Below are 21,670 nucleotides of genomic sequence, written 5' to 3'. Positions count from 1 at the left end.
CTTCATACAATTTAAAGGGTTTTTTTGTTTGTTTTTTGTTTTTTTTAAGAGAGACCAGGAAGATTATTAAATAACTTTAATCTGAGATAAAATGAGATTAGTGGCATAAGAGATGCAAATGAAGTGCCAAAGAATTGAGGAAAGGATTCTCTTGGTGGGGGAGGGGAGGAGGGAAGTACTGTAGAACCAGAATTTGCTGTGTGCTTAGGATTTGGGCATGCTGACTTAGGGATGGCATCCGGGGCCATCATGAGCAATACACAGAGAGGAAAGGGTATCAAGCATGCGTGATAGTGAGTTGATCAATCTGCTATAGCCCAGGGTCATGAAGAGAATAATGATCTATTAGGTTGCAAATGCTAGACTGGAGGTAAAAAGCGAGGCTAAGAGAAGTCTGGCTTGGATTCTTTAGGCAATAGGGAGCCACTATTTGTGTAGAGTTATTTGGAAAATCAAGACTTACAAAGTTATACATCACATACTAGAACAAGGTAAAAAAAAAAACTAAAGAGATAAATTTACAAGGTATTGTGATAGTCCAATCAAGCAATAATTAGTACCAGAATGAAGAAAATTTCAAATTCTTTCTGTCTAATTGACAATGGAGAGAAATGTAAGGATCCACAAAGGCAGTGTAGCCTTGAACTGAATAAGCTACTGAAATTGATAGAAAAGACCCTACAGCTCTGTGTGTCAAACGCTCATTTTTCTGTCTTCCCTCTCCTGAGTTTCAAGCATCCATCTCCAGCTGCGCACATGACATCTTCACTTGGATAGACAATATGGTCACACACTATCATTCCTGAAAACAAACATCTCCCTTTACTCTCTAGTCCCATGAGTCACCTCCCCTTCTTTTACCCAAACTAAGGAGCATCTGTGCCTCTTTCTGTCCTTCAACTCCTCTCTCTCTATCAAATCAGTACAAAAGGCCCTTATCCACTCATGCCTGGTTCTGTGCAGCCACTCCCTGACAATCTCCTTGTTCTCACTTCTCCCCTCTACACAGAGGACATCAATAAACTCTGCCTCAAGTCGATAAATTAATCTGGCAAGCACAACACAGCTTTCACTGCCATATGGACCTGCTGCTAAAACCACTTAAAAATAACATTACTCCTACACTCAAGAAATTATAATGGATTCTATTTGCTCCAAAGTTTGGTGGGTAACAGCTAGTCTTTGTATTCTTTTGACTTCTCAAGCTCCACTATGTTGTGTGTGCATGTGTGTATGTGGGGAGTGTGCGCACACTAACGAAAGAGCCAAAGGAGATAAGGGGATAGGAGACCAGGGCTTCTTTGGAGGGAGCCCAGTTAGTTAACATGTTTCCCGGTTAGACACCACCTTTTACCTTTCAATGCTAAGGAGTTAGGATGGGGCAAGAAGGAAACTGAAAAGGCAGCTGCTATACTTGTATCTATTATGGTGAGCTCTAGCAGGTTAAAAGGCTGCTACTTATCTCTTCATGTATTCAGCTACTTGGTATTCAGAGGTTTCTATCAATTGAACTAAACCATATAATGTCCAGCTTTTATCCATATTACTCCCAGAGGAAAAAGCCTGTTTACCAGTAGATGTTTAAAAAGCTCTGATTCAGTCAAGTAACTGCAGGTAGCTTGACACCTGAAAATCATCAAAACACTATAAAAGAACTAGATTCACTTTGGTAGAACATGGACAGCCAAGAGTAGTTTAATATGATTTTAGTATATACTTAATGCTTATTTAGAGACTGATTATCTAAGAACAAGAATAGCCTCAGTGTCTCCAGGCTCAGTTGAATACTCATTTGAAAGTATATTTTAAACATGTTGTGCTGGCTGGTGTAGCTCAGTGGACTGAATGCTGACCTGTGAACTGAGAGGTCCCTGGTTCAATTCCCAGCCAGGTGGGCCAGGTGCCCAGTTCAGGGCATGCGAGAGGCAATGGATCTATGTTTCTTATCGATTTTTACCTTTGAGGGACTTCCATCCAAGATGGAGGCATTAAAGGGACTTATCTAAGAAAAAGAAGATCAAAACTATGAACAGTAAAATGACAACAAACTCACAACTATCAACTGAACCTGAAAAAATAAAAACAAAAACCAACTAAGCAAACATCCAAAACAGGAACAGAATCACAGATATGGAGATCACTTGGAGGGTCATCAGCAGGGAGGGGCAGGGGAAGGGAGGAAATGGGGGGAAAGGTACAGGCAATACGAAGCATAATTTGTAGGAACGAAATAGAAAGGGGGAGGTTAAGAACAGTATAGGAAATGGAGAAGCCAAAAAACTTACATGTACAACCCACAGACATGAACTAAGAGAGGAATGCTGGAGGGAGGGGAGGTGCAGGGTGGAGGGGGATAGAGGGAAGAAAAAAAAATGTGAGAACAGTAACAGCATAATCAATAAAACATACTTTAAAAAAATGTTGTGTAATCTTCTTTTATTGGGTTGGCCAAAAAGTCCATATAGTTTTTTTCTGTAAGATAAAAGACACATTCTTCATTTTCATCAATGACTATTGACTTGGATATTTTGAGTATATTGTCTATCTCCAGCTATTGGCTTCCAGTGGGTGGAGGCCAGGGGTGCTCCTAAACAACTTCCAATGCACAAGACAGCCCCACAGCAAAAAATTATTTGATCAAAATGTCACTAGTACCAAGAAACTTCACAAACTACTTTTGACACATTTGATCAGTCACAGCACCTTCTCCTTATACTGCACAAATCTTTTTTTGCATTCGAGTTGCCCTTTTACCTTTATTGAAACAATAAAGCATAATACACCAAAACTGTTACATATCTTTTCCCACCTTCAATATTAAAATGGCTGCACAAAAAGTTCAGCAGTTTTGGTAAGTTTTTTTAAATGCAGGCTGATATGACAGTTGCCGCAATACAATCTAACAACATTGTTTCAGATGAAGTTAAAGACAACTAAGCACTACTGGAGCCATCATATGGAAAAAACTAAATGAACTTTTTGGCCAGCCCAATATGACTGTCTTTAATGGAACAAGGTCTTCCTTTGACGGTATTGCTCAGTTGCGGTCCTGTCTGAAGTCAGGCTGAGAAAGAGACAGGAGAGGAAGAGATTGCTAATTTTATTATTTCGAAGCCCAGGTCCTTGCTATTTTGCAGTGTACTCAGGACAGAGTTAGGATGAAATGGCAATGTTCCCAAATTTAATGAGTTCAGAATGAACACAGATTTATGGGTAGTTAACATGCACTGTTTGAGGAAGGCATAGGAGACTAGGAAGACAAATGTGTTTGTTATAAGATAGAAAGTTTACCTGAATGCATCAATTTAGTAATAAAGAGCTGAAGTATTCTCTTTTAAATTTAGTGTAGATAGTCCGTTTAAAGAGACGAGTATGTATATATATATTTTTTTACAGAGTCTGTCAATAGATTCTTTATAAGCTCAGGTTCATTACTCAAATGTCTTCATGTTGGCAGTTTCTGACTTCATGATTATTAAAAACTTGGCATTGTTTCAAACATCTGGACTGCCTTAAAGTGCAAATAAAAGCCACCATGGACATGGTGACCAAAGCTACTTCTTCATGTAAAAAAATTAATGTAGGGCATATTTTACTAGAGCATCTAATTGTTATTTTTTCGTTCTGCTTTTCAAACCATAATCCATCAGAACTTCAAGGATGGACTTCACTACAGTTTCATCTCCTCCTGGGGAGAACCAATCAGCTGCGTGTGGCTGGGATAAATGTGGTCTGCAGTGCCTTTGGATATAATTCATGTTTTGTGAAATAAAACAACTCTCTATCCCTTAAGTCCAAATTCCTTAAGGCTAATATTCATTTATTTATTTATTCATCAAGTATTTATTGAGATTGTACTATATGCAGCATCACCGATATGCAGTTATTAGCATAAATGTGCCTCAGCCCGCTAAACTATAGGTAGCATGTATTATTGAAATTCTTGACTCAGTTATGAGTGAAAAGGAAGGCTAATTTATTCTTATGAATATATATTTATAAATATATCTATATAATCTATATCTATATATGTATATACATACATATATATCTATATATCTGTAGCTACTAATGTCCTATAGCTACGGGTGTCCTTTCTATTGCTGAGGACTCTCAACTGCTAACATCAAGGATAAATGCAGGAGACAGACTTCTGTAAATTACATAAGAGTAAGTCCCATAAGGAACGACACTTGAGTTGTTGAAGTAAAGTAGGGTTAAGAAGGGGAAATGTGGTGAGTTTAAGAAGAAAACCTAAGGCAGAGGGCCCAGCATCCACTCAAGTCCTGTGGTAAAGGGAGTGCAGCATCTCCCAGGAACTGAGGGGAGATCAGGGGCCACTGGGGAATCTAAGACTGTGGCCTACTTGCTGCTTGCCCATCTTTTCCTTTATATGACTCTCAAGTTGAAGTTATCTGTAGCGAAGGAGACATTCATGCAGTTCATCAGCCAGAGTTTGTTGAGCAAGTTTTGCAAACATGCCCCTGTCCAACTGGAGTGTGGGCAGCCTCTTAATAAGGGGTGAGTGGCACGAGGACCGTTGTCCCCAAACTTGCATCCATTTCCTAGCGGCAAAGTTGAGGAGCAGGGAGTTTCAGGTTCCTCATGGAAACCAGAGCTAAAGCATGCCCCCAAATCAACTGCCCCTGTCACGCCACACACACATGCACACACACAAACTGGCTTCTCCAGCACGGTAGGCTAAGAGGAGCCATCTACATCCCAAGGCTTTTTGAGCTCAGCTGAACCACCTACCAAAGATTCACTGGGCCACAAAAGCAAGCCAGCCTCTAGGACGTCAACACCACCAGGATCAGAGATCAGAGCTGTAAGAATGCCAGCCCCTAGAGTCAGCTACTGCTATGTCTATGTCTATGTCTGTTTGACCATAACTGAGTAAAGAATGTCAGGAATACATGCCACATATAATTATGATTAAATAAATCACTGCATAATTAGTTCTTTAATATTTCTCTTACCTGCTGGAACACAAATTCCCCTGAAGGAGGAATCATGCTAGGCCTAGCAGAATGCCTGGCATGGAGTAATCACTCAAACCCATTTTATTTTTGTTGATGAACAAACAGTGTCATTTCTGCTGATGGGGAACAGCGAAGGAAGGGTAGCTGTGGAAGGAAATGATCAGAGAGAGATCTGGAGCATAGATGAGAAATCTAGGCCTTGGCCATCCAATAGGATCACTGCCTTAAGGATTGCTTTTGAACATTGGGATTGAACAGGATTGTGTAGAAAGAGAGGATAAGAGTGAGACAAGAGTAAACAAAAATGTAGAAATGATACTTTCAGTCTAGTACAATAAATAAAAGAATAAAGAAATCTGGGACAAGCCAGAGGAGAGGCACATTCCTGGGGTGTGTAAGGCAGGTTAAAGAGGTCCGGGAAAGGGAAAGCTTAAGGGTGGGGCAGCAGAACAAAGATTGTGAGCAAAAGCAAGGAGTTAGGAGGATGAAAGGGAGTGTGCGCGTGTGTGTAATGACTTGCGGAAAGCAAAGTGCCAGGCAGCAGAACCCAGGGCTGAGCCAGACATGTTTTAGAAAGATCTTAGATGGATCATCAGTACGTAATGTGAAAACTAAATTTAAAGGGTACATGACCGACAGCAGGGAAGAAGCTAAAAAGGTCTATTGAAATAAATGGTGATTATAAGGAGAGCTTGGATCCAGAATATTGGGCAACGCTTTTAATGACTTGGACAAATATTTGTTAAAAGGATGAATGAAGGTGGAAATCAATCAATCAATCAATGCATCAATTAATTAATGACAGAAGTTCCTTCAAGGAGATTACACAATTAGAAGAAGAAAAACAATGGAACTGCTGACTTGTCTTCAGGGTGAAAATGAACAATTTAGATATCTTAAACAAAAGAGAAAAAAGTACTTTTAAATTGTCATAAATGCAATGTAAATCATCTAAAAGAGCCCCTCTCTGCTTTTTTTTTTTAAAGCCATGAAACAAAGTAATTAGGAAGAACTCCTGCAACTCTACAAAAGAAGACATTCAAAAGCTTGAAACTATATAGATCAAATTTAGTTGACTTGGTAAGTTCTTTACTTTTATTTGTGAATTATTTTTGCTTCAGTGGCTGAGACTACTGAATTTCATATATAGTCAGATCCCTAAAATTATATTTCATCCAAGCTTCTGGTTATAATGTTCATTTACTAAAAGGTATAATTGACCACAACCCTCTGCTAGTGTACCTGCCTGTCATCGTGACCTATAAGGCAACCAGCCCTATAGTCTTCGAATTTGACTGGGCGTTGACTCCTTGGTGTGTCAAATGGGTATTTTGCTTTCATTAAGGTATTCACCTTTATCTCCAATTTATAGCCAGAAAATCCATCCTGTTCTAAGTCTCAGGAAAAGTAAAAATGAAACACAAGCATGCAGCTAGGGAACGAAGGAACCAGAACAAAAAGTCTTTCCTTTTATAAGGTCACTGCCATTGTATTCATAATATTATCATTTTTTAAATTGTATTTTATTGTTTGTGCTATTACAGTTGTCTCCCCCTCTTTCCCCTTTGCCTGCCTCCACCCAACACCCCCCTTGGCAATCTCCACATCTTTGTCTGTATCCTTAGGTCATGCATATATATTCTTTTTAAAAAATTAGAATCAATAAAAAAAACAAATGCTTAATTACCATCCTTCAATAAAAGCTGCTCAGGAATCTGGCCTGACTTCAGACATGAGAATGTTTGTATTTTATTAATACTGCATCATACAAGTGCACATTTATTATGTATAGCGCTTCATAGCTTTGTTCTTTTGGAAATTTTTAAAACCTCCCTTAAAGTTATTTACTGAAGGCAGATGGCATTTTCTGCCCTTTCTTTTTAGTAAAAGGTTGTTTGACCCAAGGTAATGAAAAGTATCCCCTTGAGGTTTGAAGTCTCATTTTTTTAAATTGCTTGGTCAATAACTCGTGCATTGTGGATATTTAATTGGCTGGTTTATTAAATTTGTTAATTAAACTATATATTGAATACATTTACAACTCTAAGTAAGAGTAATGAAAAAAATATCATTGGTGAACAAATATGAATACACTGGAAATAAGTGGCCATGAACGTTTTGAAACTTTCACCTTTAGAAACCAAAACTGTCTTAAAAGTTTAATTTGAGTTCATGATGTGGAATAATGCTTGAGGTGGCAACAAAGAGAAGAAGCACTAAATTATTTTTTTAATTAATATTTGTTGACTGTAAAGTCATTTTCTTGCTACAACTGTTTTAAGTGAAATTCTGATTAGTTCTAATTAGTTTTAATTCAGGCTCCAATGTGAATATAATATAATACCTACAAAACCTGTTATAAATTGTTCATAAAACTTAATTTTCAGGTAAAAAAAGAGACTGTTTTGGAGGGGTTAAGTAATTTCTCCTATATTTATTTCAAACTAAATTAGACTAGAATTCAGATTATAAACACTTATTAATCAGCATTAAGTACAATGGTTAATTGTAAGTGCCAATTTTCCTGGACCACAGTGCCCAGATATTTGCTCAAACGTTATACTGCACATTTCTCTAAGGGCATTTTTGGATGAGATTTACATTTAATTTGGTGAATTTGAGTAAAGCAAGATAATGGGTTGGGCCTCATCTAATCAGTTGACGGCACCAGTAGAACAAAAGGTTGACATACCCAAGAAAGATGGAATTCTTGAAAAGACTCCATTCAGAATTGATCTGCAACATTGTCTCTTCACGGTTTTGTGACAGACTGGCTTTAAATTCATGTTCTCATTCTTTCCTGAATAGCCAGCCTGCCAGCCCATCAGATTTTGACTCTTCCAGCCTCCTCAGTCATATGAGTCGATTCCATAAGATAAATCTTTAAATATATATAAAGTATTAAAGATATTTTCATACCTCTGTATTAGTTGTCATTAAAGCAGCCAGAGAGGTAGACTACGAAGGTTGTATTTTAGGTAAGTGAAATGGGGAAACTAAGACTTAAAAATCTGAAAATAATTTTTCCAAAGGTAGGGTGCTCAGAATAGAATCAAAGTCTTCTGAATTGTTGATATAAGCAAATGAGGTATGAAGGTGTGCTGGGAAGCAGCCAAGGCGCAAGCCAAGCCACAAGTCTGGTTCTGAGGTTGGGTTCCAGTCCCATTTTTGCTATGAGATTATGAATATGAACTTCTTGGAAATATCTTTTAAATTGTGTCATCCAAAGGTTTTACATGATTCCTGGCACACAGTAGATGCACAATAAATGTGTGTGGAATGAATGAATGAATGAATGAATGAATATACTCCCTGTGTAACTATGGGAAATTCACTTAAACCTTCTAAGATCCAATTTCTCCAAAGATTAGATGCTTTCAAATCTCAGTAAGTCTGTAATTGGACCATCACAGAGGTCATTTCTTCCTCTCAGGTTCAGTGATACCTCTTGAATATTATTATGGTGTTAAGATTATTTTCTAAATTAAAATATAAAGCAGTTTTGTTGTTAACAAGTTTATGCCTTCTAAACTTAGAAGTCATATTTCTGTCATTAACATTAAATACTTAATGACTCATTTGTATGCTCATAACTATACTTTAATATTGAATAAATTAATGTGTAAGTTGAGGGAATATTTTTCTTTACTTTTTCCTTGTAATAATGTTTCAAGATAGTTTTATTGAAGATTATGAAAATAAGTTTTAAATAAATGTAGTATAAAAACTATACTTAGTTTCAATATTAGGAAACTCCAGTTTCAATTTCTGGGGAACAAGAATTATGACAATCAGACTGAGTGACAGATTCATATCATACTTTTCAATATCCCTTATTTTTGGAGCAAAATATTCAATATAATTTATAGATAATGCTTTCAAATTATGTTTTGACAATAAGATATTATACCTAGCCTTGGAACAATGCTCTCTAAGGCCTTTTTCAACTGGAAAATTTTATGAGACTATGCTTATCTAACTAAGCTTTAAAGATTTCAATTGATTAATAGTTATAGCAATTCTATTCATCTGAAGTCTACACTGGGAAAAAGTTTAAATCAAAGTCTTTGTAAAAGGTATAGTAATATATTGCTGATATTGAAGTCATGTACTGGTAACCTCAAGTGTTCAGAACCTACAAAAAGCCCTTTAGAAGGTGACATATTATTTCAGGACTTATTCAGAGTCTATTTATATCTATTTTACATGCAATCCAATATGTCTGATGATCTGATTTCCCAGTCCTGAAATAAATTAGAAGAAAAAATTAGATATAAAAGGAAAACTGTGACAGGTAGATGTGTACAATGAGTTGTGAAATCAGGTATTTTGACAGTAAGTGAAGAAACTAAACACAATCCATTCAATTATCCTCAAAATTACTATACTACAGCACAGCTACATAATTGATGTTCATAATTATGATGCATAGACATATGTGACTATATTATATAAGTGATATGTATATTTCCCCTTTTATAAATGTTGTAATTAAATATCATTGAAATAAAAGGAGTTTTTGCTTGAAAAGCGTAACTTTCCATTACTTACTTCAGAAATTCCCGTTATGGAATCTAATTCTCCAAGGAGGCATTTACCTGGAAGTATATATTTTTTACACATAACTAAGCCTTTGAAAATTCACCCCTTGAGAATTTTAAAAGCTAAGGACTATCATATAATTCAGTAGAATGTTGAGTTGGGTATTGTTCCAGCACATGTTGAATTACTAAGTGTAGGTTATAGATTTTATACAATCACATAACCTTCCATTGCTAGGAAAAGGTTAACTTTTATCATCAGAAGTAACTTCTTAGCTTTATTTTCCCCACTGAGAACTCAATAATTATTGTTAAATATACAAATAGGCAACTCTGCTGAACTTCCATGTGGATATAACTTTGGGTCACTCACTGAAGGGTAGCTTGAATGATTTTGGGTAGCACAGATTCTTACTGTTCAAAACAACACAGAATTGTATCTTAATAACAGTAGGAGCTACAAACGTAATACAGAGCACTAACAAAAATTGACAAGTATTTTCAATGCCCTTCTCCAAACTTAGAGTCTCCTCTACTCAACTCCTGCCAAGCACCCTGGTGACTTGACAATCCCATAGCTTAGCCATCTCTAACTATTCAGTTCCTACACTTTGTCATCCATTGGAATGTCTTTTCTACCTTAACTTTATACTTCTATAGTTATATTTTTAAACTGTTTATATTCATTACATTTTTCAAAACTTTTCTTTTTCTAATCACAGTGATTTTTCTAACTTACTTGTTTACACATACCTTCAACTATATTGTTTTAAATGGCAATAATTATCTGCCCCATTCACATCTCCAGGTTCTCAGTACCTGTTTGCCACCCTCCTCTTGTCACTTTCTAACCCATTCATTCACCTTCTATATCCTTCTACCCTGAAGCTCTCTTCTCTGCAGAAGAAAATTCCCCAACTGGACAGATTAATAGCACTATTAATTTATAACCTCCAGCCTTAACTGGGCCTTCAAAAAGCAGTAACAGTAAGTTTCCCTAATAAGCTTAATTTCCCAGGGCATCAGTTACCTATTACACTACTTAAAAAGAAATACAAAATCTGAGAATCAGTTGGGGGTCGTCTCATCTAGGCCAGACCCAGCTGGGACAGCTCAGCTGTGGCAAATCTGCTCCACGTCTCTCATCTTCCTTCTAGAACCAGTGAGCAAAGCAAGTCAGACAGTCATACCAAAAGTTGGAAGGTAGATGTTTTATCTTTCTCTTCTGTGGGAATAGCTGCAAAGTTACGTGGCAAAGAGTGTGAACACAGGAAGCAGTGAGAAATCTGAGACATTAATTCACTCTACTATAACTATTCTCTGTAATTTCCTAACTTCTTCACCCTCTTAAAACCACCATCCAATGCCAGCTCCATCTTTCAGCAGACAGCATGTTATCTAACCTCACTGAGGAAATTAAAACTATTTAACAGTAAAATCTTCCTTGATTTTCCTAATATGCAGAAACTTCTGCCTCTCCATTCATCTATTCTTTTAATCTTCTGCTATAATGGAGGAATCATCCTTTCTGTTCCCTTGTGCTTTGGAGCTTATTCCTCTCATCTGCTCATGGACTTTGTTCTCTTATCTTATTTGTCTCACTATCATAAAGTCCAAAAGTAAGGGAAGATGATTGTTCTATGCATGACCTGGGCTTCAGCTTAGTAACTCTAGAATTCATTGTTCTTTCCTTCTGGTATGTACTGTCTTTGACCGTGGTAGATTTCCTTCTTGGTCATAACATAGCTTCCGGCATCAACTAGAAAAACTTATTTCCTTATTTATTTCCATCTGAAAAGATGGAGGGCCTTTCTTACAACCTAATGGTAAAAGTTCTTCTCTTCCGTTTGATTGGAAAAATAAGATTATATGCCCAACCTTGGACCATTAACAGTCATCAAGAATTATTATACATTGACTGGCCTAAATCTGGATTCCTAAACCATTAGAGATAAGTAAGGAATGTAGATTATGGCAATTTGCTTTGAATATTTTTACCTGAGGCTGAGGACGGACTCAGCATTTCTTGAGTTATATGGGATGTTGGCGGCGGTGAAAGAACACACTAGACTGGAACAAGATCAAGGCCATAAAGGCGAGGATGCTGGCTGGGCAACCTGGTTTCTGCTCACACTGCTCGCTCCATTCTTTCTTCTAAGGTCCATTTACTGAATCCAAATACCAGAATTTAGTCCTTTTCTTTCTATAAGTCTCAACAGCAGTCACATAGTTAACATTATTATCATTATCATGAATCTATTCTTTTAGTTTATGTGAAAATCTGCGAGTTTCACTTCATCCTCTGGTCGTTTCTTTTCAATGACCTTAGTTACCTCTCCCTTACCAGAAAGCCTTGTAATTTTCCAAGGCTTGGACCTAAGGTTATCAATCTGCATATTCCATAGCTGTTCCCTAGATTTTGATCGTATATGTATGTATCTGTCATTATTTAACATCTGGTTCTCCTACTTAAAGTTTCATCAAGGCAAAATTGCGTGGATTTAAGAAACTGCTACATTGTTGATGTTGGGCAGAGTCCTTTTACATAACAGGCAATGAACATATATTTGTAGAATAATCAAATAAAAATAACCAGTTTAGCAAATATTTTATTTAATAACATAAAATGATTATATTACTATAATCCTTTTTAATCTCAGACTTCCATTTCTGGCAATTATGGAGTAAACTAACACTTCTACTATACAGCTAAATAGTAAAGAAAAAAAAAAACTACAAAAAAAACCTGTTTAAAAAAAGGAAACCTTTTTTTTTAAAAAAATTGAGTTCACCTTTATTAGGTTATTTATTATTTGGCTTTGATTTAACAAAAAACAAAAACAATACAGGAAATGGAGCCAGGAGCAACATTTACAATCTCTGTAGCTTGGTCAAGGGCTTTAACCTGTGCTGCTCCTAAGGAGGGTTAATTTTGTGGATGGAAAAGGCGTGCTATAATAAATCATAAATGCCTAACTGGGCAGGTCGTGGTGGGGAGCCACCCCAAGCTTCTACCTTCTTTAGTAAAACCCTGTGCATTATTCCTGTGCTTCTAGGTTAATACGCCTTTGAAATGCCTTCTTTCAGACCCTCCTCTTAAAATGTAACCACCCTCAAGGGAGTTTAAAAAAAGGAAAGCTTTGAAGAGAACCAGCCGGTGGGAGGCCAAGGCTAGAGAGAAAAGACAATCCCAAGAGAGGTGAACTGACATTCTTTGAGCTACTTTTCCCCTTAAATCATTTGCCAATTTTAGCCATAGGACAAGAAGCTGAGAAAGCAAGCAGAACTGCATTTAAAAGTCAGAGGATTCAATAAACATCTGGACAATCTCACAGAACTAAAGAATATTTGCGACGTTTCCTCCTGATACTAACCAATTCTCTGATTTTCTGACACCAACGGATATCCAATCATTCATTTGGTGTGACAGTAACTCTCTGGAGTTAACTCAGACCCCACAGATTGAGGGTTTAGTCCCACAACGCTGTCTGCACTTCATATGCTAGCTACGAATGAGTTCCCCAGGCTACTCATATTTTTGTCCAGCTGATTACAAATTCATGGTCTCTCACAACTCCATGTCACATTCAGTAATTTAGTACAATGACTCCTAGAACTCAGGAAAACACTTAATGTACATTTACTGGTTTATAATAAAGGATACAACTTAGGAACAGCCAAGTGGAAGAACAGCACAGGGCAAGTTCCGGGGGGAGGAGCACAGAGCTTCGCTGCTGTCTTTGGGTGTGCCAGCGTCAGCTGGACCCCATGTTCGGGGGTCGTGCAGGATGCATACTCTCAGATGACTTTTCTTACTTTTCCGTAGATTTAGAGATGTACCTTCTGGGGGTGAATCTGAAAATTTTTACCCAGTGGATTTACGCAGTAATACCATCACATGATCAAAGCAAAGTGAATAGAGCAGTATGTGTCCACAGATGTTAGTAATTTATAAAGATATTTACTAAAATCCAAAAATGCCAATTCTCCAGCAAGTTAAGTGTAAATGGATTTGTAACTTGGGAGGATCACAGGGAGTAATTTATCTCCAAACTGAGGTCTTAGTAGTGTTCAGAAAGTTGTTTTGAACGTCTGAGGCTCTAAAATTATAAATGAAAAGATAGATCCCAAAAATAAAATCACAAAGCATACTAAAGCATTTGTTTATGGAATAAAAGCATCAATGTCCATTTCCAGAAAAATTATAGAAAGAGTAAATATCTTGGGTAGAATATAATAAAAATCCTTTAAATGCATAGATGAGCTCACAAAAAAGTCAGAAAAATCCCAAGGGATCAATGGAAAACAACTGTTCTGCTTAAAATAGGCACATCCTCATCCTCCTCCAACATCAACAAAAACCCAAAGAAAGTATTGTATTTGGAAACGATGTGCTACCCTAAGTAAGTTTCTTCACTTACTGTTTTCTCTGTGGTCACCTCAAGTGAAAATGCTATTTTTGTCTATGTTTCTTACAATTCTCAGTTACACTCACTGTTCACTTTTCTAACTGTTCAGACATAATATTTCCACATGTCTTTTTTCTATATTACCATACCCTCAATCCTTAACATGGTTGTGATGAAAGAGAGGAATATGGAAGGACATAGAAACAGAGTCTTTTAAAATCCAGACTTATTTAATAATTTACCAACTAAGAATGCATTCTAACTAGTTGGATAAAGGTTAAGCAGTTGCACACTTCCAGCAGGAGAACAGTTTATAAATAGCTTTGGAAATTTTTTAAAGAACTTTTTGTGGTTATGTCACAGAATTGTTACAGATTCGATGTAACTTCCTGTACTTTCTTTATGCAAATATATGTAAAATAATAATGAATCACGTGTCTCAGAAACCCAAAGCACTGTAGAAATCTGAAAGTGTTTTTTCCTCAGTCATCAGAAGGGTAAATTGCTTCTCACATAATTTAAGTTCAAAGTGTATTTTACGTATTCGATTTCCTCAAACATCAGAAATCCCCATATGGAATTGTTTTTACCAAAATAAATAATCTGCTGACGGACAAATTGGTATTCTTGTACAAAGATAGTTTTACTGACTGAAATTTTTCTTAATGAAAATATATTCAAAACCTCTGTGTGTTCATCTCTTATGAATAACAAATACAATTGCCTGAAAACAGTAGCCCCAGATGCTGCCTGAAGAAAGGAAGCCATGTACTAACTTACTGTCAGAGCAGGAGGGCTCTTTGCAGTGAAGCCCCCTCTTTGCTTATAGGTGTGTTCTTTACCTCATGGTTCTAAAGGTCACCCCAAAGACATACCAGAATATTCCAAAAGGCAAGTTCAGGAAAAATTCTGTCTCCTTCAGCACTTTCCCTGGAGATAATGATCTGTTTACAGAACAGCCAGTCACCTTAGTATATGTCAGAGGTATGTGGGATAGAAATTCAAAATTTTAAATAAACTCTGGGAACACATTTTTTTTTAACTTAGGCTTTTACTTTGTAGAACATTAAAAAAAAAGACTTCCTACATGACACGATAAGCATGACAGAGAATTCTATACTTCAAATGACAGGAGAGAAAAATATCAGATAGAGTTAATGAGTAAAAGAACAAATGTCTGGATTTCCTGGCATAAACGTCAAAATTTTTTTATTATTTATGCAAACAGTTACATCATAATATTTTCTGGACACTTGCTGGTCACTGAGGGGATCAAAGGTGAGGAGTAAGACATTGTTAACGCTCTCGGGGAACTCATAGATGGTAACAGAAAGAGAACATTGTGAACCTTCGCTTCAGAATAACGGTGATTGGTTTTTCTCTTGGCTCCTCTCCAGTTTCTGTAAGAAGTGCATTGTTTGGAAGAATAGTTATGCTTTATGTTCTGTATTTTAGCAGTAGCTTGAAGCAAAAATTGGTTTTACAAAGTGTTGTTATTAAATAAGAAGTGGCCGGGGTAATTTGTGTTTTCTATTTTTAAGTCATAGGAAAGTGACAAACGGTTAGTGAAAACTTCTGCAATGGCTCCCTGATGCCAAAAGAGCTATTTGATTTTGCACCAAGAAATATATATAAAAATATATCAGACAATTCTGTTCAGGCTGAGAGGTTGGAAGAATAATATCAAATCACTTATTACTCATTATGGCACTTATATAACCTCTTCTGTTTTATTACTTCTAAGTGCAGCTATAGTTGTTGATGTTCAATAGATGAAATCTTTGAAATGTTTTTCTTGGATTCCATAAACTTCCCATACCTTAGGCCTTAGTTCCAGAACCCTGTCCTCATGACTCTTGACCAAACCAAATCCATAATAGTCCTACTCTGAGCACCTACACGATTCAGTCTGATCATCCACTGTCAAACTTCAGGAGAGTTGCCCTACGTGGGTCTCTAGTAGTCATGCTAAGCTCGGTGAGGACAGAGCTCATGTCTTCATAATTCTTCTGCACCTAGAATAGCCCTGAGAAAAAAATGGATTCTCATTAATGGCAGTTGAACTTAATTCTTCAACAGAGTTTCTAAATTATACCTAGTAAAGAGGAAACCCTTAAATCTTATTAGAAAATATAGTTTCTCCAGGTTATGTAATAGCCCTAAAAGCAAGGACCTTGATTCATTTTTTTTCTTCTAGGCATGAAACACAGTGCCAGGCAGTAGAAATTTAATAAAGTTTATTTGTTGGCTCACAGATTTACAATAAGTAACATGTTAAAGATGTGTAAATGAGTAGGTATCTAGAAGTATTCTATACTTTCAAGGCAAATGGTAGTCTCAGTTTGTTTGGCTAAGTAAATCTATACATGAAGAATCCTTGTGCACTTTGTACGGTGGTCAGCATCCACTATAGAAGAGTTCTGTTTATTTGGTGAATTATCATCCTAAGTGTCATCACAATGTTAACCTATAATGGACAATGACATACAGAATCAAAGAGCCACAGTTTCTAGGATCACACTAGAGAAACTGAAATCTGCTCAAGATGGGTTTTCAGGGAATGAGGTAAATGAATATGTCTCCACTGACTATTAGTAGTATTTATTCTCAAAATGCAAAAAGAAAGGAAAAGGGGTGAGGTTGAGCAGGAAACGGGAACTCTCATTCTGTTGAAAGTCTCTCACATTGATTCAGTTTTACCCACAAAGTAAGCAAGAGTGTATTTATAGCTACCAACAATTCACTCTGTCATGACTTAGTTGAATCTTTTCTATATTATGCCATGAACATTATAAGAACCATGGAAGAACTATGAACCAATGCCTCCATAGGCATTTTAACTTCATATTTAAATCTGTTCCAATCTTATAATCATGCTCTTACAAAATCAACATTTAATGCATTTTCATTAATATTTTATATTTTGGCTTTTCTGATAGCACTTATCTGTTCTCTAAAAGTTAGAGTATACACAGCTTATTCTTCCATCAGAATAATTAAAGAAAGTGTAATAATTTATTTGAATTGGTATGTAAGTAGTATGTTTTAAAATGACAGAAAATCTTTATTTCAAAACTTGTACACCCTACAGTTTTTCTTTCTCAGAGGAAGTATCATTCTTTGTAAAGACACTGGTATACCATGAAGTAATTTCAAGAGGCATAGGTCAGTAACATGAATGCCTAACTAAGAAAGCCCTTTAAGAAAGACTTTGCTTATCCTTAAGTAATGACTAAAATGAAGATTCTTGCTTGGACTAATGCCTCCCAGATTGAAACCCTGCCCGACTCCATTCAGATTTTTTGGCCTATATATTTTCCACCCTTTAATGCATCCCGTATTAGCCAGAAGTATTATTTAACTCATATTCAGATCCTGTGCACTCCTCTGCTCAAAACCAGTAGCTTCGCATCTCTCTCAGAATAAAGGCCCAAATCTGTATAATTCCCTGCAAAGACTGCGGAGCCTTTTTGCCCACTACTCCTTCCTGGCCTCATCGCCTGCTTCTGCCGCCCTTGCCGACCCCCTCCCGCATCCTGTCCCTTGGATATGCCTACCCCACTCTCCCCTCAGGGCCTGCGCACTCACCGCTGCCCCTTGCTGGTATGCTCTTGGTCCAGATATCAGCACATTTTCTCCCTCATTGTCTTCAGGCTCTGCTCGAATGACAACTTACCCTCATTACCATATAAACTCACAACCTCCCTGCCAACATGAATTCCCCTTCCTTGCTTTATTTTTTTTTTCTATAATACTTATTACTAAGTGATCCTGTAATATATTATTTACATGTTTATTATTTATTATATTTCACCCTCACTAAAAATACGCTGCCCCAAAGCAAGGAGTCCTGGTCTATTTTGTTTACTACTATGCCTTCAGTATCTGTAAGAATCCCTGGATGTGATTTGAACTCAATAAATATTTGTAGGATGAATAAATTCATTGTTATAAATAGAAACACTTATTAATACTTATGCAATGCTAACAAGCAGATGTAGCATGATATTTCTCTCTGAAATCAGTTCTCTACAGATTCTATCTACATGAAGTATAACCCAGTCATCTGTCATAAAATTAAACCATTCTAATACAGTAAGAGTATAAATGGAGGCCAACTTGTTATACTTGTTAAATATTTAAGAGTCATTAAACAAGCTAAAAGTGTTAACATACAATATGCTGTTCTATCTTAATAAATAAACCTCCTAATAATGAAATCTTTAGGCTAGATGTTTAGAAAATTACTTTGTAAGAATCATTTGAAAATTCAGTTCTATGGGTTTTTTTAAATTTTTTCGATGTGTGAATGTGTGTGAGAGATTGAGAGAGAGGCAGAGAGAGAGAGAAGGATTAGTTTGTTTTGCTAAGAATTGAAAGAGGAAAGTTTGAGGTGTGGAATTTTTGAAAATAGTACGATAACCTCATCCATGAAAGCAGCAGCAAACGTGGTCCTAGCAGAATCACAGCCTGAGTGCCTTTTCATGTTGGCCCAACAGCCTTACCTTTGATTTACTGTGTAAGCAAGCTGAACTGGAAACAGGTATCAAAAGTACTTTCAGTGTAATCCAGCAGCTTTTTATGTTCTTCTGCTAAAATAAACACTGTAAAATAATTGACAGAAACCAATATGTAAGTGCAAAAGAATGAAAAAGAGGTTTAATTCACATGAGAGAGAATTCTACATCCCCTTCGGAAATAACATGCAGAGAACATGACCTAACCCCAAAGGACCAGGAAATCCAGGTACAAAAACAAGACATAAAGATATAAATAATTCATCAAAAATATAATTCCAGGACAATTATAAATAAGACATATCGGTGTGCTTCAAGTTGTATTTACAAATCCTGAAATAAATGTAAAAAGTGCAGCTCAAAATATCCACTTTACCAAGGAAGATAGTAACAATAGTAGATAAAATTTTATATCATTTATTTTGTGCCAGGCATTGTTCTAAGTGCTTTTTCTATGTGAACTCTTTTAATGCTGAAAGCAATTATATGAGAAAGGCACTATTATTATCCTCGACTTAAAGATTAGGAAAATGAGCCACTTAATGTTCAAGCCCATGGTAGTGGAGATAGAATTTGAATTCAGGCAGTCTGGCTCTAGAGCTCTTGCTCTTGACTACTACCAGCCTATAGAGCATTTGACCTGAAAAAAACATAGACAAAATAATAATAGTACCTTACTTGTAAAAAGTGATCTATGATATATACGATGTCACTGTACATTCATTAACTTATCACAGGCTTACCGCTACGCTATGAGTTACACATGACCATATGATTCCTATGTTATGGGTAAGAATTTTTAAAGGCTTTGTTTTTAGATAAGCAAGGGCAAGAAAAAAAGTATTCCACATGTAAAGGAAAAATGAAGGGTGTGTAAGATTAGTAAAGTAATGGGTCTCTGGCCCTAATACCCTAAAGGCATCACTTAGACAAAGCTCTTACCACAATTAATCAGAGTGCATTATAAACACTCAACTAGAAAACTATTTTCTAACAAGTGTCTCACACAGGTGTACGCATTTCTCTAGTTTTTCAAGGACACAACCCTAGGAGTAGAATAATTCTCCTGTTAAACAAAAAAAATTGGCATTCTTAGTTGGAAAGAGGATTGCCTGAAACAGTGTGTATAATTTATACTTTCAACCAAAATGGTGTCACCTGGGAAAAGGAAACATTTACCCCCAAATAAATTCAACTTTCTATCTTAGATTTGCAGAGCTTATTGACTTTTTCATATGAGAATCTTCAAATTGCAACAGTTATAACTGTCTTTACTCAATCATAACTAACATTTATTCCATGCTTCCTCTTTGTCAGGATCTGTGCTAAGTACTTTAAATGCATAATCTCATTCAATCCTCAGGACAGTGGGAGATGAGAAACATTAGCTGTCCTCATTTAATAGATAAAGAAACCAAGTCTTAGAGAAGTTAATTTCCCTGAGGTCACACTCTTAGTACACATTATGGGCACTAGGATCCAAATATCCCTGCCTAATAGGCCATGCTATCCTATTATCTGTTTTAAAGGCACCCAAGGTTATCTGCTATACAACTAAGTGGAAAAATAACTATAGAAGTTATAAATTCAAAAAAAAATTAATGAACAGTGATGTCTTGTAGTAACTAAAGAGAGGAAAGTGTGAATATGAGGTGAGTCACTTCTTATCCAGCTATATTTAGTTAAACCATGTGACATGGCCATTTTTTAGGTCACAAATAAATACTATTAATTATATATAGGAAAACATTGACAGGAGTGGAGTAAGAGGACCTGACCTCTAACTCAAAGATGGCATTGTTTTAAATTCAGCTGGGGATTATAAACGTGCATTAAAATGGCTAGAGTCTGGAGTGAAGAAAGCTTTTCTGGTGTAGACTTTTGCTGCCTTGGCCTCCACATTCATTCTCCTTCTGTATGAAATAGCAAACTAAATTTGTTTTGGGAGACCTGTTCTTCCTTGGATATAGTCTGGTGTGGCAGTCCATGAAGAGGTTTTGCTGTCTTCCCAGGGCAAAGGAGGTACATGATTCGAGCCAGACCAATCGCACAAATCACATTGAAGTTGATTTGTCCTGCCCCTCAAAAAATAAAAGAAAATGTGTTCCTGCTCAAGTTACTCTAGTTTCTGACAGTTTGTGGCTTGGTTGTCAACAACCTCTCTTTCTATTACTTAAACTCCCTCATAATCAGAACAATGTTATTTTTATGATTAAATAGAATGAGTTTAATTCTGGTTAATTCCACGACACGCTGCTGACTTTACTGAGTTCTAGTTACTTCTGATAAAGTAAAATCAATTTCTGTTGCTTACAATCAAAGAGTCTTAACAGATCATTCATTTTAGCAAGACAGAGCTTGAGGCCTCGGATAATTAGAGACTGAGGGTTGAGGTAGGATGAAAATCAGGGTAAGAGGCAGTAACAGGTAAAGTTATAATACAAGCAAAATTTTGATTTTTTGGAACTGGCTAGCAGAAGACTTTATAGGTGGATATTATTATTGATGTTCTAGCTTTTGTATTGGGTGATGGGTTCTTGGGTGTTTATCATATAGAGACAAATAAAGACTTTATATAGACTGATGGATGTAAATGTGTCATGGAACAAGAATTGTGATTATCCTAATTTTGTGCACTTCAGGTAAAAAAATGTTTTTTGAAGAGGTAAAAATTTTAAATAAATTTTAAATTAGGAAACCACTGAAAATAGAAATATAACTTGCTGTTCAACTAACCCTGCCAAGGACTTTTTAAGACAAATATTATAACTGGAGCACCTCACAGAGAAACACTTAAACAGAGTTTATTCCAAAGGTTATTGGAATAAATCAAAATAATTCAGCAGTGGAAACTTGAAAAATAAATATTGAATTAAATTAGACTCATTGAGTTTACTTTCTCATCCTTCTAATCTTCTAGGTCATGATCTCTCATTTAAAAATAAAATGCATTTTAGCAATCATTTCAAAGGGTCATTACCAAAAATCTCATGTTCTTTACTTTGTATAATCAGTCTTAAACATAATGTTATCCTTAAAGAAGCTTAACTTGCTATTTTAGGGAAAAAAGTGATAATGCAAGTAACAATTCTGATGGAAAGAAACAGTGAGGAGTGAATGATTGTAACAGAACCAGTGGGTTCTATTGTTCTGGGTTCTATTGCCTGCCACCGATGAGAACCATGTCTCCCAATGCCAGAATCTTATGATAAACAAAGGAA

The sequence above is a fragment of the Pteronotus mesoamericanus genome, unplaced genomic scaffold, assembly GCF_021234165.1.
Source record: "Pteronotus mesoamericanus isolate MK-2021 breed Mesoamerican mustached bat unplaced genomic scaffold, CSHL_Meso_final contig_116, whole genome shotgun sequence".
Classification (NCBI taxonomy): domain Eukaryota; kingdom Metazoa; phylum Chordata; class Mammalia; order Chiroptera; family Mormoopidae; genus Pteronotus; species Pteronotus mesoamericanus.
This window is presented reverse-complemented; position numbering follows the sequence as displayed.